Raw genomic sequence first — 21,408 nt, 5'->3', positions numbered from 1 at the left:
CTGAAAAACAGAAACAAAAACTTTAGGAAATCAGAGACACATTTTTAAAAAAAATTTATTTAATTAATTTATTTATTTTTGGCTGTTTTGGGTCTTCGTTGCTGCGCTTGGGCCTTCTCTAGTTGCGGAGCAGGGGCTCTAGGTGTGCGGGTTTCAGTAGTTGTGGCCTGCAGGCTCAGCTGCTCCGCGGCATGTGGGATCTTCCCGGACCAGGGATTGAACCCGTGTCCCCTGCATTGGCAGGCGGATTCTCAACCACTGAGCCACCAGGGAAGCCCTGAGACACATATTTTTATATTATAATTTAGCTTATAAAAAGTCCAAGTATTCCTGACAGGAAAATAATTGTGTAGCATGTAGTTAGTATTTTTTTTTTAATTTCAAGCGTTTTTTTATTGAAAGATTTTAAGTAACCTAATGGGCCATGTTTTTTTGCCATGATATCTCAATATTTATAGTTGGATTTAGGAGATGAGAGGATTGGTGTGCTGGTAAACCAGCTATATGGGAAAAAGAAGTCTTGACATGTAGCGTTTGCTAATGTCCATGGTATAAATACTCTCAGCATGGCTGATTTCAAGCTAACAGTTTAACAATTGGCTCACTAAATTCCTGAAAATTTAACAATTGGCTCTTGTGAGCTGGCAAAGAACTGGCTTCAGTATACCACTGCATGGGAATTAAAACTCTTGACAGAGAGAGGACAAAGGAGACATTTCATTCTTTCATTTATTCATTTGCTCAAACAATATTAGTTAAGCCCTAGGAGTATAGCTGTGAACAAATCAGACCATCCGTGTTTTCAGGATGGAACTTCAGACTTGTGGGGGAAATAGATAATAAGCTTGTAAAGAAAAGAAATATATATGAAATTACAAGTTGAGAAGAGTGCTCTGGAAGGAAAGAGCAGAGAGGTGTATGCTAGAGACTCCCAGAGGTATGGTGAGTCTCAGGGAAGAATGGAATTCTTTTTTTTTTTTTTAAATTAAGTAATTAATTAATTTATTTTTTGCTGTGTTGGGTCTTCGTTTCTGTGCGAGGGCTTTCTCTAGCTGTGGCAAGCGGGGGCCGCTCTTCATCGTGGTGTGCGGGCCTTTCACTGTCGTAGCCTCTCTTGTTGCGGGGCACAGGCTCCAGATGCGCAGGCTCAGTAGTTGTGGCTCACGGGCCTAGTTGCTCTGTGGCATGTGGGATCTTCCCAGACCAGGGCTCGAACCCGTGTCCCCTGCACCGGCAGGCAGATTCTCAACCACTGTGCCACTAGGGAAGCCCAAGAATGGAATTCTTATACTTAGATCACTCAGGTAAGGCCTTTCTGCAGAGGTAACATTTAAAGTAAGATGTGAATATTGAAGGGTGACAAGAGGCCACATGTCTGAGTGTGTGTGTGTGTGTGTGTGTGTGTGTGTGTGTGTGTATGAGACAGAGAGAAAGAGAGATAACCAGGATCTGTGCCAGAACATTTCTAGGTAGAGAAGAGCTTCAAGGACTCAGGGAAAAGAGAACAAGCTGGTAGCACACACAGAGGTAATGAGAAAAGGAGCAGAAAGATTGCCTTAGCAGTTTCCCCAAAGCCTCATTAGGTAAAGACAAAGTAATAAGTAAGTCACTGGAGGGGTAAGACGATTCTCATTACTGACAGGTGAATGACCTCCCTTCAGGTTATTAAGAACCAGTACCCAGGTTTGACAGTAAAATCTACTGTTTTCTTAAACATTTTTCCATCGGATATGTAATACATGCTTATTATAGAAAAAATATGAGGAAGCAATGATAAACAAAAAGAGGAAGAAATTTTAAATCATCCATGATTTTACTCCCCTAAAATAACCACTGCCAAGCCTTCCAAAATTACTTTCCTTTCTTTCAGAATGTGTAGAGCTGGGAGAAACTTTACAGATAATCTAGTTTAATGCCCACATACTGTACTTTTAGAAGATAAAACTGCAGACCAGAAAAGGTGGTTTTTATCTCCCTCTTCCTATCCCCTAGTAGAACATAACTCCTGAAGGACAGAAACTTTGTCTGTCATATTCACTAACTGAATTTACTAAACAGTACCTGGCAGTATACAGTTTTTGTTGAATGAATCAGAGGAACTTATTTAGGGCTGGCCTTATGATCTTGGTCTCCTTACTCTTAGTCCTGTCTTCTTCCCACTGCCCCAAAGCCCACATTACTTGAATATGTGTTGTTCGGGGTTTTTGTTTTTAATGTTACATCCAGTCAGGGGCTCGTAATGAAGATTTTCATCGAAATGAAGAATATCTTTAAAAGCCAGACAAAGCGATGAGAAACCAAGTCTACCAACTACATAGTTGATCAGTTAAAAAAAAGGCACTGTAAATAATTGCAAATGAAGGGGAAAAAAGGCCCTTTTTACTGATAATCCATCTTGCTGTTCACAGGCAACTCTGATTTTTGGTTCAGAGACCTTGTTTGCTTATGAAGTTCTCTGGGTCCTCCATCCCAGCCCCTTGCACTTTTACAAAGATGGTCAAGTCCCCAGTTGCTCCTTGGCACTGACAAAATACCCAAATACTAAATACTCACAAATCAATGTTTATGGCTCCTGTGTTCATGTGTTGAAACTTCATCAACTTAACTAAGGCACAGGGTTTTGCAAGAGAAGCACGGTGACTATCTGTTTATTCATTTAACACAGTAAATGACAAGAAAATTCCTTGTGCGTCTGCCATTTGAGCAAGCAAATTAAAAACCCAACAAGATAATTTCAGATTTCAACATGAACTCTGATGCGATGTGATCGATGCCTGGGGGAGAACAAGGTAATTTAGAAAAACTGATCAACAAGGTTCTCACCGAGGAGGCCAGGTTTGAGCTAAAAACCGAATTACAGGAAGGAGTGGGTCATTGGAAGATGTGGTGGAAGCCTGAACCAGTTGGAAGGAGCAGCACATGCAAGGCCCTAAGGTGCTTGTCCTGTGTGTCTGCGGAACAAGAAGGCAGACACAAGGCAGACAACAAGAAGGTGGGGAGAGGTAGGCAGTGAGGTCAGAGAGGTAACACTGCTGGTCTCCCACTTTCAAAAGCAGAATCTGCCACTTCTGACCATGATTCAGAGATATTCTATAATTTCATGATACTTACAAGAGGGGACGGGGGGCTGGAAGAGGAGCAGGTGTGGGGCTGCTATGAATGGGCAGAGTTAGTCTTTGCCTTTGCAGATCCATCCTGATACAGGTACCAAAGCAACTTACTTTACAGGCAAAATTCCCATCTTAGTCATAACCAAGACTGACAGTAACTTAGAGCTTATTCTTTTTTTTTTTCCTCCCCATATTTATTGAGATATAATTGACATGTAACAGTGTGTAAGTTTAAGATGTACAATGTGATGATTTGATATACATATATATGTGAAGTGATGACCACAGCAAGGTTAGTTAACACATTTATCACCTCATATAATTACAGTATTTTTTTGTGTGTGGTGAGAACATTTAAGCTCTACTCTCTTAGCAACTTTCAAGTATACAACACAACATTGTCACCATGCTGTACATTAGATCCCCAGAACTTATTCATCTTATAACTAGAAGTTTGTATCCCTTGATCCTCATTTCCCTCACTCCTCAGCCCCTGGCAACCACTATTCTATGCTCTTTTTCTATGAATTTGGCTTTTTAATAGATTCTACATCCACATATAAGAGAGATAATGCAGTATTTGTCTTTCTCTGTCTGACTTATTTCACTTAGTATAACACCCTCAAGGTCCATCCATGATGTCAAAAATGGCAGATTTCCTTCTTTTTTGGTGGCTGAATAATAATCTATTTTATATATACCACACTTACATTATCCATTTATCTGTTGATGAACACTTAGGTTGTTTCCATGTCTTGGCAATTGTGAATAATGCTGCAACGGACACGTGGGAATGCAGATATCTTTTTGAGATAGTGATTTCATTTACTTCTGATGCATGCCCGGGAGTGGAACTGCTGGATTATATGGTATCTCTGCTTTTAATTTTTTTGAGGAACCTCCATACTGTTTTCCGTACTGGCTGCACCAATTTATGTTCCCACCAACAGTGCATGAGGGTTCCCTTTTCTCCACATCTTGCAAGCACTTGTTATCTCTTATCTAGTTGATAATAGCCATTCTAGTAGGTTTGAGGTGATATCTCATTATGGCTTTGATTTGTATTTCCCTGATTATTAGTGATATTGGAACATCTTTTCTCATGTACCTGTTGGCCATTTATGTATCTTCTCTGTAAAAATATCATTCATAACTTCTGCCCATTTTTAATGGATTTTTAAAATTTTATTTTTATTTTTTGCTATTAAGATGTATGAGTTTCTTATTTATTTTGGATATTAACCCCTTATCCAATATATGGTTTGCAAATATTTTCTCCCACTCCACAGGTTGTCAGATGTCTTACTCTTTTTCAACTTTTGTGCCTGGATAAGTCTTGACTGTCTAAGCCTGATAGGTTATGTACCCAAGGTGGTCACATTTGAGCATCTTCTTGGTTCAGCTGTCCAAAGTCTTACATTGTGTCTCCATTTTCTCCAGTCTTCTCCATTTTCATCCACTCTTTGATTGGCTTGATTTCCTAAGTGTCCTCTGGTTGAAGTCTTGCCCTGAATTCTGGTCCCTTTGGAGATGGTCCTAATCCCTTGATTAGTTCATTAGTAACTTCTTTGGGGATCTAGACCTGGCTCCTGTCTCCCTAACTATGGCTGAGTCTTCTAAATGGAAACATACCCACCTAACTATGAGACACCCATGCTTTAAGTACACACATGTTTTTTATAGTAAGGATCACCTCTCCTGCAGAGTAAAGACCCTGTATAATTAAATTTGTTCTGTTTTAGGGGCTGTTCCACAAAGCAAATCCTTGTCAATTCAGAGTTTCTTAGTGGCTTAGAAATCCTGATCATTGCGTAATAAGACATAATTTTATGGAAATGATAAATAGGCTGTAATGAGACTCCCTAATGTTGTTGCTTTTCCTGAGTACAACTGCTGGACACCATGCGTGGCATTCAAACATCTGTTAGGTTTTTGTAAACATGTAAATAGCATGGGGAAATATGCAAGCTACAAAGTTGGGCTTCTGTCCTCAGGGACTCCGTACCTCTATGGCTGCACTGCTTTATTCTGTGCCCAAATCAAGCACTCACGGAACCTTTCATCATCTAAATACTGACAACCCTTCTTCCACACCATTTAGAAAATCCCTGTTGCCATTGAAGCAGGTGCAAGACTTGGGACAGTTTGCTTCTTTTATTTGTTTAATTTATCTTAAAAAAGGTTAGGGTCTTTTTTTCAAACTGTGGTAGAAAGGAAGGGCTCTTTTCTGATGTCTATCTAGTCTCTAATAGTATATGAGTGTAACTTTCAATTCTGGAAAATGATGGACTGGCATCAGAAAGAAGGTTCTTTATTCCCCATAATGAACTACAGGTACAAAGAGTGCAGATTCATTGCCTCATTTTGGATGATTTTCAGGTCTATCATTTGGTTTTGTTGTCACTGTGGCACTGCTACCTTCACTCACCATTTGTCGGGCTCTCTTTTTGTGTGAAGTCAGACTAACTGAACTTCATCTCCTTTCTGTCATAATAGCTGTTACGACTTGGTGGTATTTTAGGACACTGTAATGAAGTCACCCTCACACTTTTATATGTTGACAAGCCTCTGTAATATACAACATTGTTTTTTTTTTGTCCCTAACGTTCACAATTATGGAAGGCAGAAGAACAGCTCTCTCAAAAGATGTCCACATCTTAACCCTCGGAATTTGTGAATATGTTACCTTAAATAGCAAAAGGGACTTCGCAAATGTCATTAAGGTTAAGGATCTTGAGATGAGGGGATTACCTAAGGGGGCAAAATCTAATCACATGGGTCCTTAAAAACAGAGAAACTTTCCTGGCTGTGGTCAGAAAGAGATGTGACAATAGAAGAAGGGTAAGAGACAAGCTACACTACTGGCTTTTAAGATGGCTACACTGCCACAGAATGCAGTTGGCCTCTAAAAGTTGGAAAAGGCAATATATTCTCGCCTGGATCCTCCAGGAAGGAACGCGACCCTTCCGACACCTTGATTTTAGCCCAGTGACACCTGTGTAAGACTTCTATAGAATTATAAGATAATAAATATGTATTGTTTTAAAAATTAAGTTTTTGATTGTTTATCATGGCAGCAGCAAAAAACTAATACAACAACCAAAGCTGAAGAGATAATTCTATTGTTTATCTAGCAAGGTTTGATGATGAAAGTCAAGTTTAAATAGGTCTAGAAAACAATCTTTTGGAAAAAAACTGATACTTTTTCCAATCTTCTAAAAATTATTACATTGTTCCTCAAAACAAAATCCTTCAAAAAAGTATTTTTTAATTAAAAAAAGTTAACACAGAGCGTGCAATCAGAAGATAACAGTTACGTACAGATGTTTCAGGATCCATGGTAAAATTAATAAAAATGGATGAAATCTTAGCTGAGAATAATTTTTACAGTAAGATCCATTACAAGGTTTAATATAATAATGTTCCTTTATGTTTGTAGAGTACTTTAAGATCATATACATATATGTTAGGTATATATATATAAATTATATCATCTCCTTTAATCCTTACAACAATCCCAGTGAGGGAACTGGGGTTTGGAAAGGCTAATTTTTTTTCCCCAAGAACTCAAACCAAGGTCCTATGACTCTGAACCTACTGCTCTTTGTGATACGTTGAAGAAATAATTTAGTATAGTGTTTATAAGTATAGACTCTGGAGCCAGATTAACTTGAATCTTGGCTGTACTGCTAGCTGTGTGGTTTGGGCAAGTTATTTAAGCTCTCTGTGCCATAGTTCCTTCACCTTAAAGTGGTGAGAATGATAATACCTTGCTCAGAGAGTTGTGAAGATTAAATTGAGTTTCTACAGGGAAGGTGCTTCAAAATGTGCCTGGAACATATTGTTATTAATGATCAGTGTTTATTATTGTGTCATGAAAGGGCTAAGATCTAAGTCAGCATCTATGTGTCAGACTCTCCCCCAACTCACGTTGCAGAACTGGCGCCCACCATTAGCAAATGGGAAGAAGTCATTCCATTGGCTGCAGGAATAAGCCAAGCTGCCCCAAGTGTCAGATTTACTTCTGGAAAGAAGCAAACCCATGCTAAGCAACTGGTTCATTAATGAAGAATTTAATCATGTATGGTATGAAAGAGAAAGGAAGGGTTTCTTTCATTTCTACCTGTATAAGTGGTCTTGAGGTGTGAGGTGGGAAACTAACTCAGCATCCTGTATAGTTTCCTCTTGTTCCTGAAGTCAAGACATCAGATTACACAGAGCTGAAAAGTTAATCTGGAGAGTTCTAAGTGGAATCTTATTACTGAGGCTCTAGGATAGTGTGAGTCAAAACTATGATTTATGGAGATTTCTTTCCAGATACTGAGGCCAGCTAATGTGGATATACTTGGGCATGTTATGTATGCAGTATCTACTTTCCTGATGCTGCTCAAAGTGAGGAAACAGAAAAGGAGGCCCTCAGCTCTGAGATTTATTGTTGTTGTTGGGAATATAGTAATGCCTATTGGTTGCTGGAGAGAGGTAGTATCTATACTTCCTCCCTTTTTCTGTTAATTCCTTTCTATCATGCAAAAAATTTATAGTCTGGTTTCTTCCTTCTGCTTCCATCTAGCCTTAGAACTCCTCCTTTCTTTTTTCCCACTCTTTCCAATCCAGAGCGAGGGGTAGGAAATCATTGTGTTAAAGCAACAGTGAGATGATTTGCTAAGTCACTTATTACACCTCACCTCCTAGGCAGTGGAGGCTAGGGAGCACTGACTTTGCCACGTGAAAGGAGTGCAGAGGATCTAGGTTGGTGGCCAAATGAATACTTTGGTCTCAGTGGCCATATTCAGGGATGAGGATGTAGACTACCTTTGACTGGTTAGGTGATTACTTGGTCAGCTCTAGCTTGTGAGCAATTCTGAAGGTGAAAGGGCCATTTTCTGCCAGTTGGGCAGCCTCTTCTGAATATAATTCGTGGGGTGGACAGACTATGGTCTGGTGCCAATCTTTTTCTTTCATTTGGTCCCTATTCAGGCATTAATTTTGAGTGGAAGACCTCTCACATATATTTTTCACATTAAGTGGTAGGAGTTTCCTTTCTGAAGGATTTCTTCCCACAACCAATTCCCAGTAGTCTGATCTGGCCCTGATGCTATTTAGCTCTAGCTACCACCTACACATAGTCCTTTAGGCATTGCATCCCATCCCACTCATCTCCATCTGATCTACCCTGGATGCACTGAATCCGCCATCCTCTTTTGGTCAGGGAGTAAGAAGAGTGATGACACATATATGCCCCTATTTTCTTGCTTTTCCAGACTTCTCTACCATCCACCTTGCTGTACAAAGGCTTGGTTGATTTGATGGCTTTGTCTATGGAAGGGATGGAAATGGGGAGGTTGGGTATGGCAATCAAAAGAGGGTGGAGTCTTATAAGAAGAGACATAAGAGAGATGATCTTTCTCTCTGCCATGTGAAGATACAATGAGGAGACAGTTGTAAACGAGGAAGAGAGCCTTCCCTAAGAAGCCAACCACGCTGTTACCCTGATCTCTGACTTTCAGCCTCTAGAACTGTGAGAAATAAATGTTATTTACGCCACCCAGTCTGTGGTATTCTGTTATAGCAGAGCCCTACCTGTCTGTCTGTCTATCTATCTATCTCCAGACTAAGATAGCGCTCTTCCCACTAAACTCTCCCTTGGTCCCCTCTTTTTCTCTCTGACCATTACTGATCCTTCTTTATTTTCTCCTCTCCCTTCATCTGCCCCAAGACTCTCAAGTTTAATCACATTTGATATTATTTTAGCACACATTTAATAGGATTTTTCTCTACACTACTCTTCTCAGACACCCTGCAGTACAACCTTATGATTTCAATATTACTGCCACCTCAGTTAAACAGCTTCTGGCCACAGAGTCTGGCACTGGAATGCAATGTTTTCACCAACACTGGTGTCCCTGGCACAGTTTCAACATGTAGAGATACATTCCCAAAAAAGGATATAGAGTAACCTTGGAGGAAGACTTTGGAACTAAGTATGAAATTCAGTAAGTTGTTTTCCTTCAATTATAGGGACACCATGTTGGGTGAGCTTTGCAGAAACATAAGTGCAGCCCACACGCCGTACTATAAGGCCATAACTATAACTCCCTCGGCTCTTTTATCCTTGGGACAGAAACCTACTGAGCTCATTACCTCCCCTGTTGACCTGTTCTCGTGTCATGAGTCCAGATTGATTTGGGGCCGTCTTTGATTCCTCCTTTTCCACCTCCCATGAAGAGTGAGCCACCACATCCTGCCAACTTCCCTTCACCTTGTCACTCTTGTTGGTTCTCTCTAACTTGTTGCCACATCTCAAGATCAGAAATGCAGTCTCTCTTGCTACCATGCCATCAATGTCAAACTAGTCTTCCTATAATTGCTAACGTGACATTTGATCACACTAGCTCCCTCATTAAAAGCCTTTAATGACTTGCCAACGTAAAAGAATTCAAAACTCTACCATAGCATTCACAGCCCATCCTAACTTCTCATCTCATTTCCACAAACCCTGTGCTCCACTCCTGGTCAATACTCACTCGTCCTCACGGAGAACTGAATGTCCCGTCTTTGAACTGCCTGTCCTTTAGCCTGAGATGCTTTCTTTTCCCAATGGTAAATGTGGTTTAAAAGTCACCTCTTCCCCGAAGATTTTACTGATGATTTTCTCAGTCAGAACCCTCAGACAAACCTTTCTCTGCCCTGCAGCATTTTCTTTTGTACTATTGCAAAGCATACATCTCTTTCTTTTCTGGTATTGGAGGACTTCTGTGGTTATCTAATAACATAAAAACAATATTCTTGTGGGAAAATGTGTTTTGAATTCAGAACTATTGGCTTCAGGATGAACTCTGGGAAGACTATCTCCTTGTAACAAGGGGGATCCTTCCATGACTATTCCATACTCTACTTTAATACCCAAGAACACTGTCACCCCCTTCTTCCCTTCGGCAGTTCTAATGTCCAATTATGCTAACTTCATAGAAATATAATTGCAAAACAGCTGGCTGTAAGCAATGATCCTTTTGTGTGAGATATAAAGGGGCCACTAAAGGCTTTTTGTATTTACAATGAGAACTAGAAAGCAGCAGTTCAAAGCCGAATAATGCAAGATGCCTGCAGTTTTCATCTTGACAATTTTGCATAATTATACTGTCTTCTTTCTTAACTACCACAGTGACCGTGGGCCCTTGTAACCATAGCCTTTCCATTTCAACCAAAGACTTGTTAAGAAACAGCCTCATTTCAGCTGTTTTGTTCAATCCCTTCTGAGCCAGTACCCAGCTTCTGAGTAACTTTAGGTATCATTCCTTTCACCTTCCCGCCCCCCCGCCCACCCCATGGATAATGTTCAGTAAATTTCAACTTATCATGTTGGAAGAGGAAAGTAGCACTTTTATCAAGTAAGGTCCCAAATTTCAAGTGACTGACAACTCATTTCAGTCCACCATATATGGTGGAAAAGTCCAGAAGTAGGGCTGTGTGGCAAAGATTAATTGTCCCCTAAAATCCTTTTCTCCCTTCCTTTTATTTTTAAAAGATGTGTAAAATGTACTTATTGTTTTTGGCTGGGCGGTGCAGCTTGAGGGATGTTAGTTCCCCCACCAGGGATTGAACCCAGGCCCTCGGCAGTGAGAGCGTGGAGTCCTAACCGCTGGACTGCCAGGGAATTCCCTCCCCCCCTTTTTTTTTTAGCAATGAAACTCCTAAGTTTTACCTGGGCACCATTTCATCCAGCTAGAAATATTTCTCCCAGACTCTCTTACAACTCAGTATGGCCAAATAAGTAACTTTGGCTATTGGAAGTGAATGGAAGTGTTGTTTGTGAACTCCATAGCATATCTTTAAAACAGTGGCTCTCAATGGAGGGGCTATTTCATCCCCCAGACATTTTGCAATGTCTGGGGAGATTTTTGATTGTCATAACTTGGGGGGTGATATGGGCCTTAAGTGGGTAGAGGCCAGGGATTCTGCTAAACATCCTACAATGTCTAGGACAGCTCTTAACAGTAAAGAATCATCACCTCCAAAATATCAATAGAGCTAAAATTGGTAAATCCTACCTTAAAATAAGCTTCACTCCCTCCACTTTTCATTTCTTTTTTCTTGCAACTGAAACATGGATGATATGGGAGGGCAGTGAACCAGCTTTTACCTTGCCACATGAAGTCAGTACTCCAGGGGAACAGGACAACAAGGTAGGAAGATCTTGGGTTCCTAAATGACCTCACAGCCCCAAACTGCCTACCAACCTTGCCCACCCACCCACCTATGGACATGAGGGAGATAAAGAATTTCAAACAGCAATTCTATCTTTTGGAGCCTCTTTGTTACAGCAGTTCAATCTGCTCCCTATTTAATACAGAGTCAACAATATCAAGGTCCCAGGTTTACCGTGTCTCTACTGTTTTCTACAGAGTCCTCTGCAAATTCCACCTGGTGGCCTCCCCAAGATATCCTAGGCTTTTCTCTTAAGGATGTAGATGACTGTACCAGCTTCAAGTCTCATATCGTCACACTATACCATCCAAAGGAAAGAGAATCTACATCAGAATTCCCAGGAAAAGTCCCAAGTTCACTCTGATTGGACAAACATAGATGAAATGTCAACCCTATATTAATCCCTGTGGTGAAGATGATGTGATGAGCTAAGTAAGGCTGGCTTAGTCCTGGGTCATGTGCCCATCCCCAAACCAATCAGGAGCGCCAGGAATCCTACCTTTGGAGTTGGGGGTCGGTGCAACTCTAGCCTAAGTACAAGGCTAAAAATAGAAGAATATGGTAGTTCCTCAAACAGGAATTAGAAGGCCCTTACCAAGAATGCTGGGAATAGAAGTTGGGAGGCAACCAACCAATGTTTATAGTTTCTCAACCTAGGGTCTTGAGGATTCCATCTCTGTCTAAACTTGAAAGTGTGCATACACTTATTTTCAGAGAGACATTCCTTTCCACTTGAGATCAAATTCCTAGGAATGAGCCATTAAGCGCTTGTAAAAAGTGGTCCATGACATGAAACTTATTTTTTTTCCTAGAGGAATGAAGAAAAGTATATGTTTGTATATTTTACAGTAGACAGATAAATCTAATTATCATTGAATTAAACTACCATATCAGTATTACAAAAAAAAAGTGGTCTAGCAGTAGCAGAGACAGCAGAGTTAAAACATGGCAGATTTAGGATTTAGAGTTTCCTTGCCAACTGCAGCTTTTTCTTGTACACTGACGGAGTATTTCTTCAGTAAACCAATCATTAAACAGTATACAAATAAATAGTAATAGGGTTCACAGAGCAGACAATTTCCATTTCCATCACTGGCAGTTACAACACATTTACTTGATGGGGGTCTTTATAAATAATTTACAAGTACTTAGAGAAGACTACATTGAAGAACTTATGTGTCTTTATAGTTTAAAATGCTCCCTGTAATGTTATAGTAAGGATGCAGCATTAAAAATATATTCTGGGAAAATTTTCCTCTGAGCCCACAATTTAAAAATGAATTTACATTAGTTAAGTTCAGTGTTTGCTAGAAGAAAACAACATGACATAAGTGACTGCCACAGGGAAAAGCAACCTCATTGTAGTGAGACACTGTAAAATAGCAAAGGCTGATTTAGCTCGTTAATGGAGGAAGAGTGCTTTGATGAGACAAATACATAAGCACAAAATGCTATTGTTATGAATTAAGTGGAAAGCATTTTTGGTCGTGGTAGAGGAAGCCACTGAATTCCAACAGTCATTTTTGTTGTTGCCAAAGTGGACTGTACGTGACCGCCAGCCTCTTGACTAAAAGTGTGGGAATGCATGAACAAAACCTATGGAGTAGAACTACAGCCAAAAAAGATTTTCCAGATGTGGTGCGTTTATGGGCAAGTAAAAGAACAGCGTGAGGGTTTGAGATCCACCCTTGGTAGAGGAAGGGGTTCACTGTGTTTGCAAAACCCAGATCTTTCCTTTTCAGTATTGAAGGTGAAATTCTTCATCTGTAATTCAACCCTCTTCTTCCTGAACTTTGGAAAATCTTTTGGGAAGGGCAAACACATGAGACAAGGAACGGTAGTAATTATGTTTGATTCTTTCTGGATGACTACAAAGAGTTTTCATGGAATGACCATGTATAAACTCTTTGTATGAGCTGATTGGAAAAACAAAAACAGTCAAAGGATTCAGCAAAGCAAACAAAATTGCAAACAGCAAATTTGACTTTTTTCTTTTTTTTTTTTTGGACATTTGGGCTTAGCCTCTTATTTATGCCAGATGAAAGATCACTAGTAAGATCCTTTCTTCCTTTCTTTCTTTCCCTTTCTTTCTTCTTTCCTCCTTTTTTTTTTTTTTTTTTTTTTTTAACAATTATTAGGCATTTCTACTTGATGAGATAACATTGGTAACTGGAGAACATTGCTGGGATTTTTAAGCACATGTAATATGGCAATAAATGGATGCTACTCCTTATCCTTATAGAGAAGGTTTCCAGGCAATTCAGCCTGAGTTCAAAACAAAAACAATGTGAGAATAGAGGTGCTCTTACACTTAATATGACTGAACAGGGTTAGTGCTCTGTGGTGGGGTTACTTCAGCTTCACCCAGTTCTCAGATTGGTTCAGCCAGAATGGATTTCACTCTCATTAACTCCCTATTCCTTGCATGTACTTGCTTTAAAATATCTATGTGTCTTCTAGACATTTTGCAGTCCAAATATTAGAAAGTTTATGGACTGAGCCTGTCTTAGGATAATGGACGGAGAGATTTGGAAATGTTTCCATAGAGAGTGGAGGAATCTCTCTCCATGTCCTCACTTTGAATTGTTTCTAGAACTTGTCAAGTGCCTGGGTCTGTCTCCTAGGGAGTGGGGGAATGGCCCCTACATTTTCTTTGCTGGAAATGTCTCACTGCTTCTTTCTCTGCTTGAAAAAGGAGATGAATTCATGATCTCAGGAAGGTTCCTTTTTCCTTGCTGTCCCCCTCCTGCCTTTAAGTGACATTGTTAAGCATGCCGACCTGGAATAGGATGAACAAAGTGGCTTTCATTTTCTTCTAAAAAGGAGATAATAGTTTTTAAGACTCATGATATTGCTGATAACTCATACTTTCCACCTTTGGTTTGAGATTTTCCAGTATGAATAATGCATGCCCTATTTTAAAAAGACACAAAACTTTGAACACCATGGTTGGCTTGTTATTAAGTTTCTTTATGTAAATGTTGATTTCCTTTATCCTTCTAGAGAGGTATTTTATTTTGGTTCATTGATGGCCAAATATGGTGCTATTTTATAAAGCTGTGAAACTCTGTTCAAAATCAGCTGGTGTTCTGCATGTCAAGAAGATAAGTAGTTTTGCAAGAGAGATCAACTTCTACCTTGGTAACCTGGTTTTCTTACAATATTGTAAGGAGAAAATAAAAATAAACTATGACTTCAATATTATACTGCATATAAGAAAATGACACGGAGTAATATAATTCTGTGGTGATTTTACTGCTTTTTATGAAGCAAATTTGTGATTAAAGTCAATCACAGCATATCAGTATTTCAGATCTCAGTAAAAACTCACAATAATGTTATTGTGCATACTGATTTCTATGGAATTGACATCACCTAAGATTCTTCATCCCTAAATCTGGGAGAAGTGAGAGTTGGGGTGTTAGAGTTAGTCAAATTCTTTATATAGAATATTTGGTTTCTATGGATCAGTTTAATTCTTTGCAAGATTGCAGAGCCACACACGATGGCCCAGAGGTATAAATGTTAGGGCTGCTCTTATTTTCCCCACATTTTCCATTTTCTTGAATCATGGATATTCTACAGGCTGATGTCTTTCACTTTGATGACTTTTGGTTTAATATAACTTAAGTGGTTATTCCATTTTTCTTGATATTATTCCTTAGTTCTGTGGTACAGAATTCACTCATTGATTCATCCATTCATTTATTCATTCACCTGCTCAGTCTCTCATTTACTGAGTGCCTATTATGTGCCAGGCATTTATCTTTTAGCCAGTGTCCCGTTCAATCCTGTACCCTCATGCTTGACACAGAGTCTGGCACATGGTAGAATCCAGTAAATATTTGCTAAATGATCGCATCAGTCAGTGAGGTATAAATATCTGTTGAGCAAACTCTTAGGGAAGAGAGTGAGGGGTTACAGAAAACTATAGGACCCAGTTTGTTCTTCAAAGAGCTCACATTTGGTTGGGAGGAGAAGACAGAAATTCCTGAAAAGTTAAGTTTAAATCAACTCACACCTTTTGTAGTAGGAAAGATAGCGTAAGACAGTGTGTGTTTTCTTGCTAAATGATTTGTACGGCAATGACTGTGAGAGGAATTTGGAGCAGATGACACCCTTCACTCGGTTGGAAATGCTTAGTTTGAATTCGAGGTTCTACACTTAGGGAGTCCAAATGAATGTCACAAAGAGAGAAGTAACTTTTTGTTAGTTCTAAACATCACCAGCTCTTATGTCCTCTTTTCATTCCACCTCCACATATAGATGTACAATTTCACAAAACACCATACAGTGATATTTGGATGGTGTTTTTGCTTGTGTAGAGAAGGAAAGAGGTCACTAGATGGATTGCCTTTCTTTGAACTTGTTTTTTTCCCTTGGCCTTTTCCAGCCTTCCTGAGCATAATGGAATTTCATGGTTACCCTAAAGTGATTTTCATAAATAGGCAACCCATATATCTTAAGACGGTTTAAATGAAATGGAATTTTGTGTGATATGCAGGATTTTATAAATAATAGGATACATATATACCTGCTTGTAATATTTGCAGGGCCCAGGTTAAAACTGCAAATGCAAGTCCATATACCATATGTCTAAATTGTTAAACGTTATAAACTAAAACACAAACTGTTAAAATATGTAGTCTCTATTCCCATAGCTTAACAAATAAGCATTCATAATAACCAGGAAATCCAGCTTTAAATCAAGAGTTCTCAGACTCCTTGGGGTTCAGCAATGGAAACGGCCCCCTTTTTCTCCTCGCTAAACTCCCACGCACACCATAAGAAGTTTCACATACACCTATGGGGACGCCCCAGCCTGCATGTCCCCCAAAACTGCTCTTTAGCCATCCCTCAGCCATGGGGCATGCACTTGCCTTCAGGTGGTCATAATTGGGGGAAAAAATCTTCAAAGACCTCGTGAATAAACTTGAGCTCATTTTGGCAGGGAACATTGGATCTCAGGTACCCAGAGCCCGGTCTAGAATGGAGAGTTGGGTGCAGCCCCTAGATGAACATTCTCTGTTCTGTTGGTCTTGAGGATTCTTCATCCCCTGGAAGTGCAGATAGAGGAGGACCACAGTAGGCTCTCTAAACTCTGGGTTCCGGGGTACGGTCCCTTCTTGCCCACACCTAAGGCCTGTATTGAATATTCTTTCCGATTAAAAAAAAATTCTTAGCAGGCACTTTATTTTTCACTCTTTGTATTTTATCTCACTTATTCTTCGTGGCCATCCCGAGAGAGAGGTTTCATTACCTCCATTTTAAAGCTGAGGGACCTGAGACTAAGTGATGGGTCCGTGGTCAGACAGTTAATATCAGTGATCATAGAAACCCTGTGACTTTGTTCATCCTAATCTAACATTCAGAAACTTGATCAGTTTTAGACTCCATACATTGTACAAGGAAGGATGATTAAAACGTGATATAACTCCTTACATGGTTTTCAATCCAGTAATTATACTGTAAGTTTAATGTTCACATTTCTTTTTTTTTTTTTTTCAAATGTTGAGTTTCTTTAGGAGTTTTTGTTTAAATTCCTCTACTTTTTTTTTTTTTAATTTATTTATTATTTATGGGTGTGTTGGGTCTTCGTTTCTGTGCGAGGGCTCTCTCCAGTTGCGGCGAGCGGGGGCCACTCTTCATCGCGGTGCGCGGGCCTCCCACTGTCGCGGCCTCTCTTGTTGCGGAGCACAGGCTCCAGACATGCAGGCTCAGTACTTGTGGCTCACGGGCCTAGTTGCTCCGCGGCACGTGGGATCCTCCCAGACCAGGGCTCGAACCTGTGTCCCCTGCACCGGCAGGCAGACTCTCAAACACTGCGCCACCAGGGAAGCCCAATGTTCACATTTCTTAACTAGACTAACAGACCCTGAATGATCTGGCTCATAGCTACCTCTTCAGTTTCATCTCTCAGGATACTCCCCCTGCTGCTCCGGCCCCTTCAGCACCTTGAATACACTGTGTTTCATCCCTCTTTGGGGCCACGTGCCTGAAATGCCTCCTCTTCATGCCCCTACCCTATACCTCTGTAATTAAGCTCAGCTCTATATCATTTCTTCATGGAAACTTTTTGACTCTCCATTTTAAAGCAGCTTCTCTTTTTATAATCTTCATTAAGGATGACTATCAATCACTAAAAGGATGGCAAATGGGACTTGGTGAAAACAGCCCATTTACCCAACAACCCTTTCCCCAAGTTTCTCATCAGAAACACTCTAACAGGTGCTGCTCCAGATTGAATAGAACTTGACAGAAATGACCAGCTGGAATAATGGTAGGGAGTTAATCTCATGATTTGCGTCAGATCACTAGCAATGTAGGACATGAGTTTTCTTAGAGCAGAGGGAATAAAGTCATGAACTCTTTTTGGAGAAAAGCTATTCCATATCATCCTTCAGAAGATTTTGCCTTGTTTGTAAAGCAAGTTTATCTAGCAAAAGGCCATGAAATATGTTTTTTCCCTTGAATAACCACCTGTGGTATGGATGAGGTTAGAACATTCTGTTCTCATTCTTCCCAGTTTAGCATCAGGGTGGGAAGGATGGCGAGTGTTAAACGTTAAGAGCTGTCATCTCTAGGAGTGAAGATTAGACACAAAGCAAATATACTAATGCAAGTTCATGATTTGCCTTGAAAGGCCATCCCAGAGAACGCAGAGTGAATTAATTTAGTGGCATTGTTGGGCAGAGTCAGAGGTCTGATTCTGAATCTTTTTGGAAATATTCTGGATGATTTGGATGCAAGCCTAGGTTCAAAAGGGTTAATTCTTACCAAGGAGTGCTGGACGTGCAGATACTTCAAACAACTCACAACTTGTTACTTCATCTGAAAGCCATTTTAAAGGGACAGTTAAATATCTTTATTGAATAAATGAATAAGAGGGCAGACATTATGTTCTAAGACCATTTACGGTCTCTGAATTAAATAGAAAATCTCTCTGTGTTTTTAATGCTTCTTTTAGGACATGGCATAAATGAGTCAAAGGCCATATACCAATAAGCAATGTTAATGCTTTTTCAGTAAAACCATTCCTAACAACTCTGTTAGATGGAGAGAAGTCAACATTTTACAGGATCAATTTGAATAATATAGTGCTAGATTTTAGGAGTTAAAATTTAGCTAAGGAATTACTAATTAAACTATCAGTGTATTTCCCTCTCAAAAATATTGAATGAGAAAGAGTTATATTTAGTCAAATGGAAGAAAATTTTCTTACACTGGCATTTTCAACATGGCAGTCAGAACAGCCCAAAGAATTTAATTAGGTAACTAATATGAATTTGATATTTGCCCTCAGTTCAGAGTGATGCGATTTCAGGCATAAGGACAGGTCTACAGTACAAAAATTGAAAATAGGGCCTGAATGAGTTAACTGACCTTGACTCAAGATCCTCTCTGAAAACAGACTTACTGCATATTGCTTAAAAAAAGGAGATTCCTACATAATCTTGCTGAACATGAGCAGATGAAAACTGAGTGGGAATGTAAAAAGGTTTTGGAAGTTCTTGGAGGGCAAATTATACGATGAGTCAGGTTTATTGAACATTTATTATGTGTCCAATGCTTTGCAAGATGATCTGAGAAGATGGTGGGAAATATGGACACATTGTTATTACCTTGGAGGAAGCTACAATGAGTGAGTTTTCACCTGAAAACCTAAGAACAAAAATTAAATTTGGAAATTTAGGTCTATCGGTCCTACTTTGGGTAATGCTTGGTTTATGTTGTTTTTTCCTGTGTCTTTGATCGTAATAAAGGTTTAATATTTATCACTGGAATTTTTTTTTTTATGTGGACCATTTTTAAAGTCTTTATTGAATTTGTTACAATATTGCTTCTGTTTTACATTTTGCTTTTTTGGCCTTGAGGCATGTGGGATCTTAGCTCCCTGACCAGGGATTGAACCCACAACCCCTGCATTGGAAGGCGAAGTCTTAACCATAGGACCGCCAGGGAAGTCCCAATCACTGGAATTTTTTAAGGTCCACCTTAAAGTAGTACCAAAAATTTCTCCAAAAAAAAAAAAAAGGCAGGTGAAGCATTAATGGATAGTACAATGATAATGATTAATGAAAAGCATTTAAACTTAAAAACTTAAAAAAAGTCCAATCTGCCTATAATCACAAACACTAGTTTCACAGAAAAATGGGAGACCAAATAGAGTTAGAATGTAGACTTTGTGGCATAATTCTGAGGAAATCAAAATAGCAGCTATAAGTTTATTTGGGAACTATTAACAGTCAATCAATTGGTTTGTAAAAATCAATCCTCACCAATCACCTGTCAACCACACTCCAGCACCCCTAGAAAATCCTCAAAAAACAGAGCCTGAGCAAGAAAAAGAAACTGGGCAAATGGAAACTATGTTAACACTGATGAGAAATCAATACAACCATGGCCATGCATTTCAAATTGTAGGAAGAGAGAAGATGTCTATATGCTTATTCCTGCTGCTGTTTTTACCACCTTCTTTGCTCTTAAAGTACTTAAGGACAACTGCCATTCCACAAAAATGTAAATCCTAATTATGGACAAATCTACACCAAACACACACACACACACACGCACACACACACATAATACATCACATCTACGGCATTCATTTGTAAAGGCACTTCCAGGGAACGAGCATCATTCCTTTGTAAGGCTCTCTCTGTGGTTATTTGTTTTCTGGCAATGCAGAAATTCCTCTAAATAGGTCATCATAATACTGATAATCATCTCCAAGGTAACCAGCTTTCAAGGCAACTGGCTGAGAATTACATTTCTGGGTGGGGGAAATTACATTAGAGACACGGTAGTGACACAAGAAGATGCAATCTAGTGCCGTTCAAATTCCCTTTATCAAATATTCTCAAAGCATTTATCAAATATTCTCTTCATAATCTGAATTAAGTATGATTTATTTGGGAGACATTTGTAGGTAATGCTCAGTCTCTTACTGTACACAATAAAAGGCACAAGTGTTTGGTTATTTCTTTGACTGTGTAGGTTCAGCAAATAGGTCTAGGTACTTGGGGTTTCTCATGCTAACCCAGAGCCCATATCTTAGAGATATGAGCCCAGAAGTCTAGAGATAGGTATTTATTCTCACTTCCTGTCTCTGCCTGCTACTAACTGTAGGCGTTTGACATACTCAGAAGAGAGACTGGATTCTTATGGGATTGTGAAAGAAAAATCTTGAGCATAAGGTATCACGAAATTGAAGAGCTCTTCTGACAAATGTGTTTCCTAGATATGAAGGAATCCATTTTTTAGTGTCCAGGGATAAGAATAACCAACTTCTTAGAAGTGCTCTCAAGTTTAAGTCCTTGAAATGTATTTTAGCCAAGAGGAGCTGGCACACAACCCAACCAAACCACTTCAGCTTGATTTCGTTTTTTAAATCTGAGTCTTAAAGTATTCAATACTTGAATAATTACGAGGAAGGAGCTATTCATGGTAATTTTATATTTGCAGACCACAGATAGGATATTTAGTTAAGAGTTAAAAGAACAAGTTGAACCCTCCAGCTGAAGGTGATAGAGTGAAAACAGGTGATAGAATCTTCCCTTTTTCTCTCACAACTAAAAAAGTGAACGCCAACCCCAAGAAACACTAGCTCTCTCCTTCCAAACAATAAACCAGCTACCAAATTAAGGCAAGGAGTGCCCCTTACTATTATGGACACCGAAACAAAACAAAACATGGGCATGTACACACGCATGCAAAATGCAGGCCAGGGAAAGAGAAGATTCTGGAGTGACACAGTGTAGCTCCTAACCTTGACCTTCCTCCCTGCCCCTCTGAAGCTTCACTGGCGAATTTGATGAATCTTAAGCCTTCATTATTGCCCTCAAATCTACAGAAAATTGAACTGAATGACTATCCTTATTTTTTTTCTCTCTTTTGACTGAGGGGTGGTGGAATGGCCATTAGGCAGAAGTGGGCAGCTTCTTTTGGATACCATGTTGTATCAGTCAAGATACCACAATGAATATAAACTCACAAGAAAGGGGATTTTTGTCTCATTTGTTTCCAGTGCCTAGATTAGAATAGTGCCTAGTAGAGAATAGGTACTCAATAAAAATGTGTTGAATGATTGTGG

The 21,408-nt window shown here is 39.5% G+C and overlaps 1 protein-coding gene across 3 annotated transcripts in view; it reads right to left on the bottom strand.

The window, feature by feature from the left end:
- The window catches only part of SYT1 (synaptotagmin 1), a 1,196,932-nt gene that overhangs the window by 5,005 nt on the left and 1,170,519 nt on the right, over positions 1–21,408 (bottom strand). The window lies entirely within an intron of this gene.

This window comes from Balaenoptera ricei, chromosome 10 (genome assembly GCF_028023285.1).
Source record: "Balaenoptera ricei isolate mBalRic1 chromosome 10, mBalRic1.hap2, whole genome shotgun sequence".
Taxonomy (NCBI): domain Eukaryota; kingdom Metazoa; phylum Chordata; class Mammalia; order Artiodactyla; family Balaenopteridae; genus Balaenoptera; species Balaenoptera ricei.
The sequence above is the reverse complement of the archived record's forward strand: the minus strand, read 5'-3'. Positions and strand labels throughout refer to the sequence as shown.